The sequence below is a fragment of the Aedes albopictus genome, chromosome 3 (genome assembly GCF_035046485.1).
Source record: "Aedes albopictus strain Foshan chromosome 3, AalbF5, whole genome shotgun sequence".
NCBI classification, from domain to species: domain Eukaryota; kingdom Metazoa; phylum Arthropoda; class Insecta; order Diptera; family Culicidae; genus Aedes; species Aedes albopictus.
Genome location: NC_085138.1, coordinates 142,618,526 through 142,632,076, shown reverse-complemented (window position 1 = coordinate 142,632,076; position 13,551 = coordinate 142,618,526). Strand labels below are relative to the sequence as shown.

Genomic DNA, 13,551 nt, shown 5'->3' with positions numbered 1-13,551 from the left:
CTCGGGAGGCTTGGATGAAGCTCAACAACGCGTTCGAGGAGACCGGCTTGACGCGGTAGGTTGGCCTGCTCTATAAGCTAATAAGGACCGATCTGGAATCGTGTGGAACGATGGAAGCCGATGCGAACAGGATGATTTCGACGTGCCATCAACTGAACGAGATTGGATTCCCGATTCCGGAGCGTTTTTTCGGGGTTCTTCTACTGGCCGGATTGCCTGAAAGGTATCAATCAATGGTCTTGGCACTGAAGAACTCGGGAACGGCTATAACAGGTGATTCAATCAAGACCATTTTGCTTCAGGAAGAACAGCTACCAAGCGAGAAAATAGCGTTCGTTGCGGAGGGTAAGTCCAAAGCAAGATCGGAAGTCGTCCATGGCAACGCTAAAAGCAAGAAGCAATCCAAAGGCCCGCAATGCCGGAAGTGTAACAAGTTTGGCCACATAGCGAAGTTCTGTCTGGAGAATTCAGGAAGCAAGAAATCTGACGCCTTTTGTACGGTGCTCCCGACGATTCAAGGGCAGGAGCAGAACAATTGGTATGGATTCCGGAGCTACCATGCACATGACTAGGGATCTCGAGCTACTGCAAGATATGCGCAGTGCAAGCGGAATTGTTGTAACAGCCAAAAAGCAAACGATGAAGATCGAAGCTTGTGGAACGACTACACTCCATCCAATGTGTCAGGCGGATGGAGATGGAATTCCAATGCATGATGTCCAGTTTATTCCGAACCTGTCGACGAACCTTTTGTCCATGGTACAAATAATGAAGAAAGGTTTCGAGGTGGTATTCCAGTCAAACGGCTGTGAAATTTTCAACCCGGAAGGTAAGCTAGTGGTAACGCGGGTTATCGAGAATGATTTGTTCAAGTTAGCGCGGCACGAAGCGATCGATCAAGCAATGTTGAGCTCTGCAACTGCATCCATCGAAACTGGCACAAGCGGATGGGACATCTACATTACAACAGCGTGAGGAAGCTAGCGAACGGCGTGGCGTGTGGGATAAAGATAGCTGGAGAGACCTATGACGATTGTGCGGTATGTCCTATGGGGAAGCATTCCATTCAGCAAATGTGGTTCAAGAGCTGAAGGATTGCTAGAAGTGATCCTTTCGGACGTAGCGGGGCGATGGAGGTTCCGTCGCCATCAGGAAGCCGGTACTATGTGTCCTTCATCGACGATCGATCGCGTAGTATACTTCTTGAAGACAAAATCGGAAGAGGAGATCCTCGGTCGGTTCAAGGAATTCCAGGCACAGGCGGAGCGCCAATGCGGACGGAAGATAAAAATCCTGAAGACAGATAACGGTAAGGAGTACACTAATAACGGATTTCAAAGTTTCTTGAAGCAGATGGGGATACGACACTAGACAACCAACGATTACACGCCGGAGCAGAATGGGCTGGCAGAACGTGCCAGCCGGACGATTGCTGAGCGAGCACGTTGTATGCTATTCGAAGCTAACCTTCCGAAGACGTTTTGGGCAGCACCAACGGCGGCTGCAGTTCACCTGGTAAACCGGTCTCCCACGCGCGGACACGGATTAACTCCTGAAGAAGTCTGAAAGGGCAAGAAACCCGATGTTTCGCATATCCGAGTATTCGGGACGAAAGCCATGATGCAAGTACCGAAACAGAAGCGACGAAAATGGGACCCGAAATCAAAACCGTGCGTGCTGGTTGGATTTGAGGAGACAAAAGGCTACCGGTTGTACGACCCTAATACGAAGTGTTTCCTGAAGAGTAGATAAGTGTGTTTTATCAACGAGTGCACCGGCAAATGTGCTCTTCCAGCAGCACATCAGCGACTGGTGGTACCGGTGAAATCCAGAAGTGGTTCTGTTTCAACTCCGATTGTTCCTGCAATTCAAGATGTTGACGATGCAGCATACGAAACCGCCGAGGAGAATTCAGAAGACGAAGACGAAAATTACACCTCTACAGATACTACCGTTGATGTGACTGTGCTCCCTCCGCGAGCAACTTCAAATCCACCTCGGTTGAGGCGCAGCGGACGGGAGCACGTACTGCCAGGCAAGTACAGAGATTTGTATATACAGAGCAAAGGTATTCCCGTACATAATAATTCTCACACTGATCTGCCATCACACGAGGTGTTCTTACACTCGGATTTTGAAAGGCAGTTGAGTGGCTAGCTACAATTTGCACACGTTTGTTGGAAGCGATTAGGCATCGTACACAAATTACGTAACGCTATAGGGGGAGGGGGGAGTCCAGCTTAGCGTTACGAGCCATACAAAATATTTTTGGTTTTCATACAAAAAGCGTTACAAGGGGGGAGGAGGGTGGTCTGAAATCGCCGATTTTAGCGTTACGTAATTTGTGTACCATGCCTTACAAACTTGTCCGAGGAAATCCAGCAAAGATGGGACTGATATGCGATTCATGGCAGTATACCTCATTCAATACTTCGAAAAGGTTTCTTCGCAGGATCTACATCGACTGATCGAAACCTCTAATCTAGATTGCCCCCCATCAACTCTGTCACGATACTTGCCTATACTTTATAAACGAACTGTCACACTTTCCTGAACCTCCCCCTTCTTCCCACAATTATTTGACATTATTTGTGAATGTTCCTTTTTGGCAGAGCTCCTTCCTGTCATAAAGCCTGGTTTGCGCTCTTCTGTCTCTGCGCTTTTTCAGGCCCGCTGCATTTATCTCCTAGCTTGGAAACAATTGTCCCGTAGTTCAATTATCAACAACTTGTGCTCCATCAATACATTGAAAGTCGACCACTCCTTGGATGCCCTTTGCTTGGTATGAACGTATCACACGCTCTTGACGACAGGGCTGCCACTAACTTCTACATACCTACTCAAGTTTTCGACCGTCATTCGTTTATCGACGCTCATTCGCGTACCTACCATCTAGTTAAGCTTGTGGCCCGCCACCGATACAGTAGAATTTCGTGGTAGCCTCTGGATGTATACCCTTCGTAGACTCGCCAATAAATGCTGTTCGCCAGACTAGTGCTGCAGAAGGTTACATCTACAATAGATTATTTTCTCTCCCTGCGGAATCAGCTGATGTTACCGTTGTTGGCCTTGTCTTCATACAGTTTGCAAGTGCCTTTAACAGTTAATCGATCTTCTCTAGGGTTGCTCGTAGCACCGCCTATGCCACGAGAAGATAGGTATAAAAATTGCTGGGTAGGTGGTCAAGGATCTCAATGGGGCCTGTCTTATTACGTCAGCAGTATCAGGGCTGGGTGTTGGGTTTTCAACCCAACTCACCCCCTTCAGCGCACGCGATTGCCTCCAGGTACGTACACTCCCGATCAAAAGTTTGGGGTCACCCCCTCAAAAACATGTCATTTTTTTAGGCCCATATCTCCGCCAATTTGCGTCCGATTTCAAAACCCTAGGTTTCATTCAAAAGATAATAAGTCAAAGAAACTTTGAACATGAATGAACTTAAAAAAAACTGTATGTAAACTTAACCCAAAGTTGCCAAATTTTCTAAAAAATGAATATAAACTTACGGCAGTGTCGCTGGAAATTGGGTCGACCAAATTTTAAGATGAGAGCGGTAATATGACCCATTTTCTATTCGCTTTCAACTGCTTTTTACAGAACTTAGCTAAAAAATCTAGAAAAAAAAGTTATTAAGTAAATTAACTCTTCATGTCATCGACCAAAAGTTTGGGGTCACTTTCGTAAAACATGGAAAAGTGATATGATGATATCTTCGTCATCTTTAGTTCAATTTTAATTCTTTTTGGCTCATATCAAAGATAATTAACTAAATTTATTGTCTTTAACTTAACGTATTTAACGATTTTTGTACATAAAAATGTTATGTAAAATTAACACTTCACGTTAAGTTTTAGTATGTAATTTTTAACAAATATGTAGGGTTCAATGTCTATGCAGTAAGTACCATTCATTATGCTTCAAATAAGCCAAAAAGAATTAAAATTGAATGAAAGATGAAAAAGTTATCAACAAATTACTTTTCCATGTTTTACGATAGTGACCTCAAACTTTTGCCCGATACATCATTTTGAGGGGTGACCCCAAACTTTTGGCCGATGACATCAAGGATTAATTTACTAAACAACTTTATTTCTACATATTTTAGCTAAGTTCTGTAAAAAGCAGTTGAAAGCTAATAGAAAATGGGTTATATTACCGCACTCATCTTAAAATTTGGTCGACCCAATTTCCAGCGACACTGCCGTAAGTTTATACTCGTTTTTTAGAAAATTTGACAACTTTGGGTTTAATGTACATACAAATTTTTTTGAAAAAGTTTCTTCTAAATCATGTTCAAAGTTTCTTTGACTTATTATCTTTTGAATAAGACCTAGGGTTTTGAAATCGGGCGCAAATTGGCGAAGATATGGGCCTAAAAAAACTACATGTTTTTGAGAGGGCGACTCCAAACTTATGATCGGGAGTGTATACCCAATCCTTTACCGGCCAACGGCCAAAAGGAAGTTGTGAGTTAAGGCTGTCCCCAGCTCCGCTAACAAGAAAATTGAAGGTACCCAGAAATGTTAAACACTGTACTATACACTCACCTCCTGTCTGGAGAGTCCGTTCCGTTTCCTCTGCGTCTGTTTAGAATATGGGGCTGGCGAGTGGAAGTCACCAGTTGTGTAATGCTGCTTACGTTTCGTAGAAAAGGCGTCCATGCGGTTTTATCCAATTTTTACCCGCAACAATGCAATGAATCTGCAAGAGATAGATAGAGAGTATCGAAAAGAGCAGTGATTAGTAAAGGGTTTTTTTTTACTTAATCATTTATTTGAGGCTCATGCGCCAACAGGCATAACGGAGCTGAATTCAGTTATTTTTTCCATATAGGGTAATCTCACGCTCTTATATTCATCCTATTCGAAAACAAGCGATTACGACATCGCACCGATGGATTCCGTTCTTCTTGTTTTCATGGGTGCTCACTTCTAACAAAAAATAAAAATAAGAAACAAAACAAACAGCGCTCCAATCCTTTGTTTTTTCGTAGGATGAAAATGGGAGCCACATGCTTAATAAGGAAATCAATACCCTAAAGAGTCCAAGAGCAGATGAATAAGAAAATTGATCGAATTACTAAGCTGCCATGGTATTGTTATCCGGCATGAACCTTCCGCCTTCGCAATCGATGTCAATCGAATTATGGCCGTCCGGTACAACCGGCAAATGTATCTTGGGGAGATCAATTGTTTAATTATCGCAATCAACGATGTTGGCTGAAACTGTTTACGTTTCCAATTGATCACCATCATCGTCAGTGCAGTACCATCACCATCCGCGGAGCTGAACTTATATCTACGTTCAGTTAGACAAACGCTACGCCGCGCGGTCCATGAGAGGCACCACCGTCTATTAAAAGCACCTTACAATGCCATTCATGCCCTCCGGTGGTGCGAAAAAGATGCTTATCGTGTCACAGAAAACCACACCACACCGTGCCGTGTCGTACCTATGTATCCACTCCAGAAGACAAGTCTATCCGGGAGGAAAAAGTTGTGACACATTTTTTTTCTCCGGTTTTGTAAGATAGCAGCACTCTGGTGCGGTGGTTTGTTCCCATCGTTAGTGTATATGTGCACAGTCAAGTACACAATGACGCATCCTTGCACCTTCAAAGAAGGTTCGCAAACAGAGGCGTTTAACATTATTCTTTTGGTAGGGTTTTGATCTAATTCCCGTCTGTGTAAGCACCGACTAATGACGCCTCATGGTCAATTTGGTACCAATTTTTAACTTATAAATTAGCTTCCATAGCATGTAAAAGAACTACAATTTTAATGAAATAATAAGATTGAATAATTATCCCTCGAATTATGTTTCCGTCCAGTCCGGGTCTATTTTGGGCACAACCTGAATCCAATTCCCGGTACACCTTCTACGTGTCACTGTGGTACATAGGATGGTAAAAAAATATGGTTTGACCGTAGGTGTTTATTCGAAAAGTCGGTCAAATTATTCACAATCCAAATCAAATCATGTGTACAAATACGATTGAACAGAAAATTTTTAAATTGAGATGGATGTAACTATAGAATACTGTTCAAAATATTTCAATTGAAATGATTGTCTAACAGATCATAATACGCCGGGCAACGAATCTTTCTATGTAGTTGTGAAATATGATGTTTCGTATACAGAAAATCCACGCACACATTTGCTTGCATCCTCTTTAGGCGAAGACAACTGTAAATAAACATTTTACAGACGGGAACAAGCGATTGGTTTGATTCATTGAGCTGGTTGAAGCTGGTTAAGTGAAAATTGTACGGTGATGAAGAACAATTCGGCTGGCTGCTGCTTTGGTGCGGTTGCCTTCGTCGTACACAAAACGAGAATAATATACAACTCGTAAGCGGATTTCCAGTGCTTTAGAGGCTGTTTATCGATAGTCTACTCCTTTTTATTTATATCAAATTGGACATTGACGAAGACAAGTTGGAATATCTGTAATAGTTATTTTCCGTTTGATGTGACAAGAATCAGCACATATGACGAAGTAAATTTTTACCCTTGTGAAACGTTATTACTCAAAGTTAGAAAGAAAATATTACAAATATAGAAATTTTTCGATACCTCAACATACTAATTGTGAAAAATGTACAGCAAGCGAAAATAATGGGGTCGAACAGCCATAAATCTGATCATTAAGAGAAAACTTCTTTCTATTCGCCCTATTGTGCCACCCAACACTGAATACGAAGGCGTCCAATTTCACAGCGAGTGCATCACAAAGAAAGACTCTCGGCGGCGGCGCGCGGCAGCCAAGCATTTCCCTCTATAATGCACCAGGCTGCAATGCAATACATACCGCCATTTGGAGGAAAAGGCTTTTCCCGGCGAGTACACACAGCACAGACCGGGGCGCACTCACTGCCCCAAGCTCATTTCTTGCAGCGGCCCACCCCCGCACGGCACGGAAGGACATACAATATTTATTTGGCCTATTTTTACTGAGGAGGGGATGTTTCAGCCATGGGATGGCCCCGGGACCACAATGGAGCATCTGATCCGAAATGCAGCGCACGATGGCCAAAAGGGTTGTGGTGTTGTTGGCTGAGGTCAGGCCGAAATATAGAAATGCAACAACTGAACTAGCCAAGGATTATGGGGAGCCGACCAAGAGGCACGTGGGTGGAACGTTTTTATGGCTGAGAATAACTCTTATCCCCGGGATTGGTTTATGTATTTGGCGGGAATTTGTATCATGAAATATACTCACCGCCGTTTCGCGAAGAATGGAGAAAAGAACGACTGGGTTTGTTGTGAATATTGTATACAGGATGAGGGACGTCTTCGGCGGTATAGACACTAGAGATACCATAGACTCGCGTAGGCAGGCAAAGACAACTCTAGTCAAACGAACTGTCAGTTCGTTTAGGCAAACGAGCATGACGTCACGATTTCACAATGTTCAAAAATTCAAGTTCCGAAGTCGACACTATCTGCTTTGGATCCCGAGATAGCGGAGTTTGAAATTGCTTGACAACTAGCGCCACCTAGTGGCGAAATCACCAACTTTTTTGTTGAATCGCCTGATAGCTCTTGGCTTCATGAAGAAAATTGACGAAGGTGACATTTTTCTATCTGCTCTGGATCCCGAGATAGAGAAGTTTGAAGCTTTACTTGACTACTAGCGCCACCTAACGGCGAAATCACCAACTAATTGTTGAATCACCAGATCGCCCTTGTCTTCCTTAAAAATTTTGCCGAAGACGACACGTTTCTATCTGCTCTGGGTCCCGAGATAGTGGAGTTTGAAATTCTGCTTGACAACTAGCGCCTCCTAGCGGCGAAATCACCAACTTTTTGTTGTATCACCGGATTGCTCTTGACTTCCTAACAAACTTTGCCCAAAACGACACTTTTCTATATGCTCTGGATCCCGAGATAGAGAAGTTTGAAACTTTACTTGACTACTACCGCAGCGGCGAAATTACCAACTAATTGTTGAGTCACCAGTTAGCTTTCGACATCCTGAAGAGCTAGCGCCACCTAGTGGCAAAAGCACATACTATTATTTGAATCATTAGATTGATCTTGACTTTCTGAAGAACTTTGCCGAAGACGACACTTTTAGATCTGTTCTGGATCCCGAGATAGTGGAGTTTAAATTTTGCTTGACAACTAACGCCACCTAACGACAAAATCACTAGTTTATTGATAAATCACCAAATTGCTCTTGACTTCCTAAAGAACTTTTCCAACGACGACACTTTTCAATCTGCTCTGAATCCCGCGATAGCAGAGTTATATTGCTTGACAACTAGCGCCACCTAGTGACGAAAGCACCAACTAATATTTGAATCACCAGATTGCTCTTGATTTCCTGAAAAACTTTGCCCAAGACGACATTTTTCTATCTGCTCTGGATCCCGAGATAGCGGAGTTTGAAATTTTGCTTGACAGCTAGCACCACCTAGCGGCGAAAGCACCAACTAATTGTTGAATTACCAGATTGCTCTTGAGTTCCTGAAGAACTTTGCCGAAGACGACACTTTACTATCTACTCTGGATCCCGAGATTGTGGAATATGAAACTTTACTGGACAACCAGCACCACCTAGTGGTGAAATCGCCAACTAATGGTTGAATCAGCAGATTGCTCTTGACTTGCTAAAGAAATTTGCCCAAGACGACACTTTTTTATTTGCTCTGGATACCGAGATAGCGGAGTTTGAAATTTTGCTTGACAATTAGCACCACCTAGCGGCGAAAGCACCAACTATTTGTTGAATTACCAGATTGCTCTTATTTAATTTCCTAACGAACTTTGTCGAAGACGACACTTTTCTATCTGCTCAGGATCCCGAGATAGCGAAGTTTGAAATTTTACTTGACAATTAGCGCCACATAGCGGCGAAAATACCAACTAATTGTTGAATCACCAGATTGTTCTTGACTTCTTAAAGAACTTGGTTGACGTCGAAACTTTTCTTTCTGTTCTGGATGCAGAGATATCGGAGTTTGAAATTTCATTTGACGATTAGCGTCATCTAGCGGCGAAATCACCAACTAATTGTTGAATCCTCGGATAGCTTTTGACTTGCTGAAGAAATTTGTCAAGGTCAACCTTTTTCTATCTGCTTTGGATTCCGAGACAGCGGAGTTTAAAATTTTGCTTGACATTTAGCGCCACATAGCGACAAAATCACCAACTAATTGGTGAATCACCAGATTGTTCTTGACTTTCTTTGCCGAGGATGATACTTTTCTATCTGCTCTGGATCCCGAAATAGTGAAGTTTGTAACTTTACTTGACGACTAGCGCCACCTATCTGTGAAATCTCATACTAATTGTTGAATCACCATATTGCTATTGACTTCTTAAAGAACTTTGCCGAAGACGGCCCTTTCTAACTGTTCTAGATCCCGAGATAGCGGAGTTTGAAGCTTCACTTGACGACTAGCGCCACCTAGTGGCGAAAGCACCTACTAATATTCGATTCACCAGATTGCTCTAGACTTTATAAAGAACTTTGCCATAGACGACACTTTTCTATCTGCTCTGGATCCCGAGATAGCGGAGTTTGAAATTTTGCTTGACAACTTATGTCAACTAACGCCAACTAATTGTCAATCACCAGATTGCTCTTGACTTCCTTAAGAACTTTGCCGAAGACGACACTTTTCTATCTGCTCTGAATCCCGAAATAGCGTAGATTGAAATTTTACTTGACAGCTAGCGCCACCTAGCGGAGAAATCACCAACTAATTCTTGAATTACCAGATTGCTCTTGACTTCCTAAAATAAACTTTGCCGAAGACGACACTTTTCTATCTGGTCTGGATCCTGAGATAGCGGAGTTTGAAACTTTACTTGACAATCAACGCCTCCTAGTGGCGAAATCGCCAACTTTTTGTTGAATCACCAGATTGATCTTGATTTCCTAAAATAATTTGCCGAAGGCGACGTCTTGTCTTGCTTTGGATCCCATGATAGAGAAGTTTAAAAGTTTACCTGACGACTAGCGTCACCAAGTGGCGAAATCACCGACTAATTGTTGAATCACCAGGTTGCTCTTGACTTTTAGAGAACTTGGTCAAAAACGACACTTTTCTATCTACTCCGGATCCCGAGATAGCGGAGTTTGAAATTTTGCTTGACAACTAGCGCCATCTAGCGGCAAAACGACCAGTTAATTGGTGAACCACCAGATAGCTCTTGACTTCCTGTAGAACTTTGCCTGAGACGACCTTACTCTCTCTGCTTAGGATCTCGAGTTGGAGTAGTTTAAAATTTTACTTGGCAACTAGCGCCACCTATTCATGAAATCACCAACTAATTGGTGAATCACCAGATTTCTCTTGACTTCCTAAAGAATTTTACCGAGGACGACACTTTGCTATCTGCTCTATCCCCGAGATAGCGAAAATTGAAATTTTGATTGACAACTAACGTCACCTAGTGGAGAAATCACCAACTTTCTGTTGAATCACCAGATTTCTCCTGACTTCCTAAAGAACTTTGTCGAAGACGACACTTTTCTATCTGCTCTGGATCCTAAGATAGCGGAGTTTGAAACTTTAATTAACAATTAGCGCCACCTACTGATGAAATCAACAACTAATTGTTGAATCACCAGATTGCTCTCGACATCTTTCTCGAGTTCTTCATGCCGAAAGCGACAATTTTCTATCTGCTCTGGATCCCGAGATAGCGGAGTTTGAAATGTTGTTTGACAAGCGCCACCTAGTGGCGAAAACACTAACTAATATTTTAATCATCAGTATGCTCTTGACTTCCTGAAGAACTTTGCCGAAGACAACACTTTTCAACCTGCTCTGGATCCCGAGATTGCGGAGTTTGAAACTTTACTTGACAACTAGCTCCTCCTAGCGGCGAAACCACCAACTTTTTTTCAATCACCAGATTGTTCTTGTCTTCATTAAGAACTTTGCCGAAGACAACACTATCCTATCTGCTCTGGATCTCAAGATAGTGGAGCTTGAACTTTACTTGACGACTAGCACCACCTATCGGTGAATTGCCAACTAATTGTTGAATCTACCGATAGCTCTTGACTTCCTGAAGAACTTTGCCGAAGACGACACTTTTCTATCTGCTCTGGATCCCAAGATAGCTGACTTTGAAACCTTACTTGACAACTAGCGCCACCTTACGACTAATTGGTGAATAACCAGATTGGCCGAAGACAGCATTCATTGTTACAAATAAACTATATCTTGAGATATCACATTGTTAAGGCGCCGTCCACAAATTACGTAACGCTATAGGGGGAGGCGGGGAGTACAGCCGAGCGTTACGGCCCATACAAAAATTTTGAGATTTTCATACAAAAAAGCGTTACGGAGAGGGGTGGGGGGGGTCCAAAAATGTCAATTTTTGCGTTACGTAATAAATGGATGCTGCCTACCCAGACAACCAGTCATCGTATAAGATGTTGCATAAGATGATAAAGTGGAGGCCATATGCGTGGATGCCTCCATTTAGGCGCATATAAAATGTACGCATATCGCCTCCACTTTAACATCTTATACAACATCTTCTACGATGACTGGTTGACTGGGTTATGAGTGCTTCTGCTGGCGAGAGCTCAATGGATGCTCCCTTAGTTGGCGTTGTATAGTAGATCTGTTCTAGTACAACAAGTTTGCCAAAGAAAGTATGGTGCTATCTTGGAATACACCTAAGATATTCGCTCACACTGTCAATAAGGACTCCCTGATGAAGCGGATCTGCATCTTTGGGGTTTACTTCTTTCGAGAAGTTGTAGACAAGATTACAGACTTCGAAAAACAAACTCGTGAAGTCGAAGGTTCAGAAGTATACCCAGATCAAGGGCTTCGATTTGACGGGTAACCCTAAAAGTGCGGCGAATGCGATTTACTTATGTCAAGCAATCGCAGAGGCGTGTGAGGCAGCTTTCAGGTGAGGAGCCGCCAAGCAAAAGTTGGCAATTCGGACCCAGGCCAGACGTCTCAGAAAGATAAGAAGGGTGACCCTGAAAAGACCGGCCTGTTTCGGATGGGAGAGAACAGGGGGTAGCGACCAATGATAGGTCCACAAAAACCACAAGTTACGGAGGGACTACGGAAGGACGCCCCATGGACGATAATGGAGCGTAAGAAGAAGAAACCGCAGGAGGTGCAGGAACGTAGAGACACTAGGCCTAAGGAACGTAGAAGGGCAGGCTCAAAGCGCGAGCAGGTTGTGGCGCTGGTCACCAAACCTGAAGAGTCGAAGCACTCGGAAGTCATGAAGGCGATGCGGAGCGACGTCAAGCTCGTGAATCTGGGAGCCGACGTACGCAGTATTAGATGCAATAGAAATGATCCCTCAAAGAGCTCGATGGCGCCGCTTACAAGAGTCTGGCGGAAGAGGCCCTTGGCGAGGGTTTCGAGATGGTTCTAATGATCAGAAACCTGAACGAGACCATGAACGCGGAAGAACTCGAACTCACTACGGTAAAAGTGCGAGGTGCAGCTGACCATCACAGCCGTTCGGCTACACAGAGCAAGGATGGGAACACTCACTTGCAAAGAGTTACACTCACTTGCTATTTTCTCAGCTCAGAAACGTGCAATCAAGAAACGATGTATGGACGACTTTTGCGTTGTGGTTTTGTCTAAAACTTTTCCGAATACAGTAGGGGTCGCACCGGCCATACCGAAGTCGTGAGGGAGCTGCGAAGGCAACTCTCCACGAGGTGAATGTAAATTACACTCACCTCGTGGAGAGTCGCTTTTACAACTCTGTCACGACTTAAGTATGCGTGTGCGACCCCTACTCTGTTCGGCAAAGTTTTAGACAAAACCACAATGCAAAAGTCGTCCATACATCGTTTCTTGATTGCACGCTTCTGAGCTGAGAAAATAGCAAGTGAGTGTAACTCTTTGAAAGTGAGTGTTCCCATCCCTGACACAGAGACCGGACGGCACAAGTTTTTTCAACCAAGACACAAGTCATGGATTGCATTGGCCCTGACAAAAGCAAGCAGTAAAGACGAGGTGAATGCCATAAGTCACAAACCTGCACGAGTCCTTAATATCGTTTGTGGTTACGTAACGAACAGTTAGATCTACGCTCCCCTACTTACGTATTTCTGTATTGTGAGACTTCGCACGCAGTACCTCTCGTAAATATATTTCACTAACTCTGAATGGCACACATCTCTATATAAGAAAGCGAGTTAAGCGTGGGTAAGACAATATCCGGAACGAAAATGACGAAACTGATTACGAAGTCTCGAATCGAATGAATGGCATAACAAGAGAAGTTCATCTTAATTAGTTGAAATCGATCGTCAAGAGGGGTATACCTTAAGCATAGAAAAAAATCCACGAGTTACGACAGTTTCAGCTTCGAGTTAAAGATTTCTATCTAGTGCGGCGAGACGCTAACCTGAAACGGAAATTCCCGTGCTCCAAAGCCATCTTGGTCGGTATCATAAGGCTTCCGCGAAATTGAGAAGATTCTTCAGTCCGTTTCAAGCGATACACTACCTAGTAACGTGGTTCAAAAAATCGTTTTTGCTCCACACCGCTTATTCAATTCATGACCAGATTATATGCCTTCTCACAAAATTTG

The 13,551-nt window shown here is 43.3% G+C and overlaps 1 protein-coding gene across 7 annotated transcripts in view; it reads right to left on the bottom strand.

Moving 5' to 3' along the window:
* Positions 1-13,551, bottom strand: part of LOC109424102 (uncharacterized) — a 180,485-nt gene that overhangs the window by 39,318 nt on the left and 127,616 nt on the right. For all 7 annotated transcript variants that reach the window (XM_029880209.2, XM_029880211.2, XM_029880212.2 and 4 more), the window contains one exon: positions 4,548-4,701. The gene's annotated coding sequence lies outside the window, so the exon portion shown is untranslated. The remainder of the gene's footprint in view (positions 1-4,547; positions 4,702-13,551) is intronic.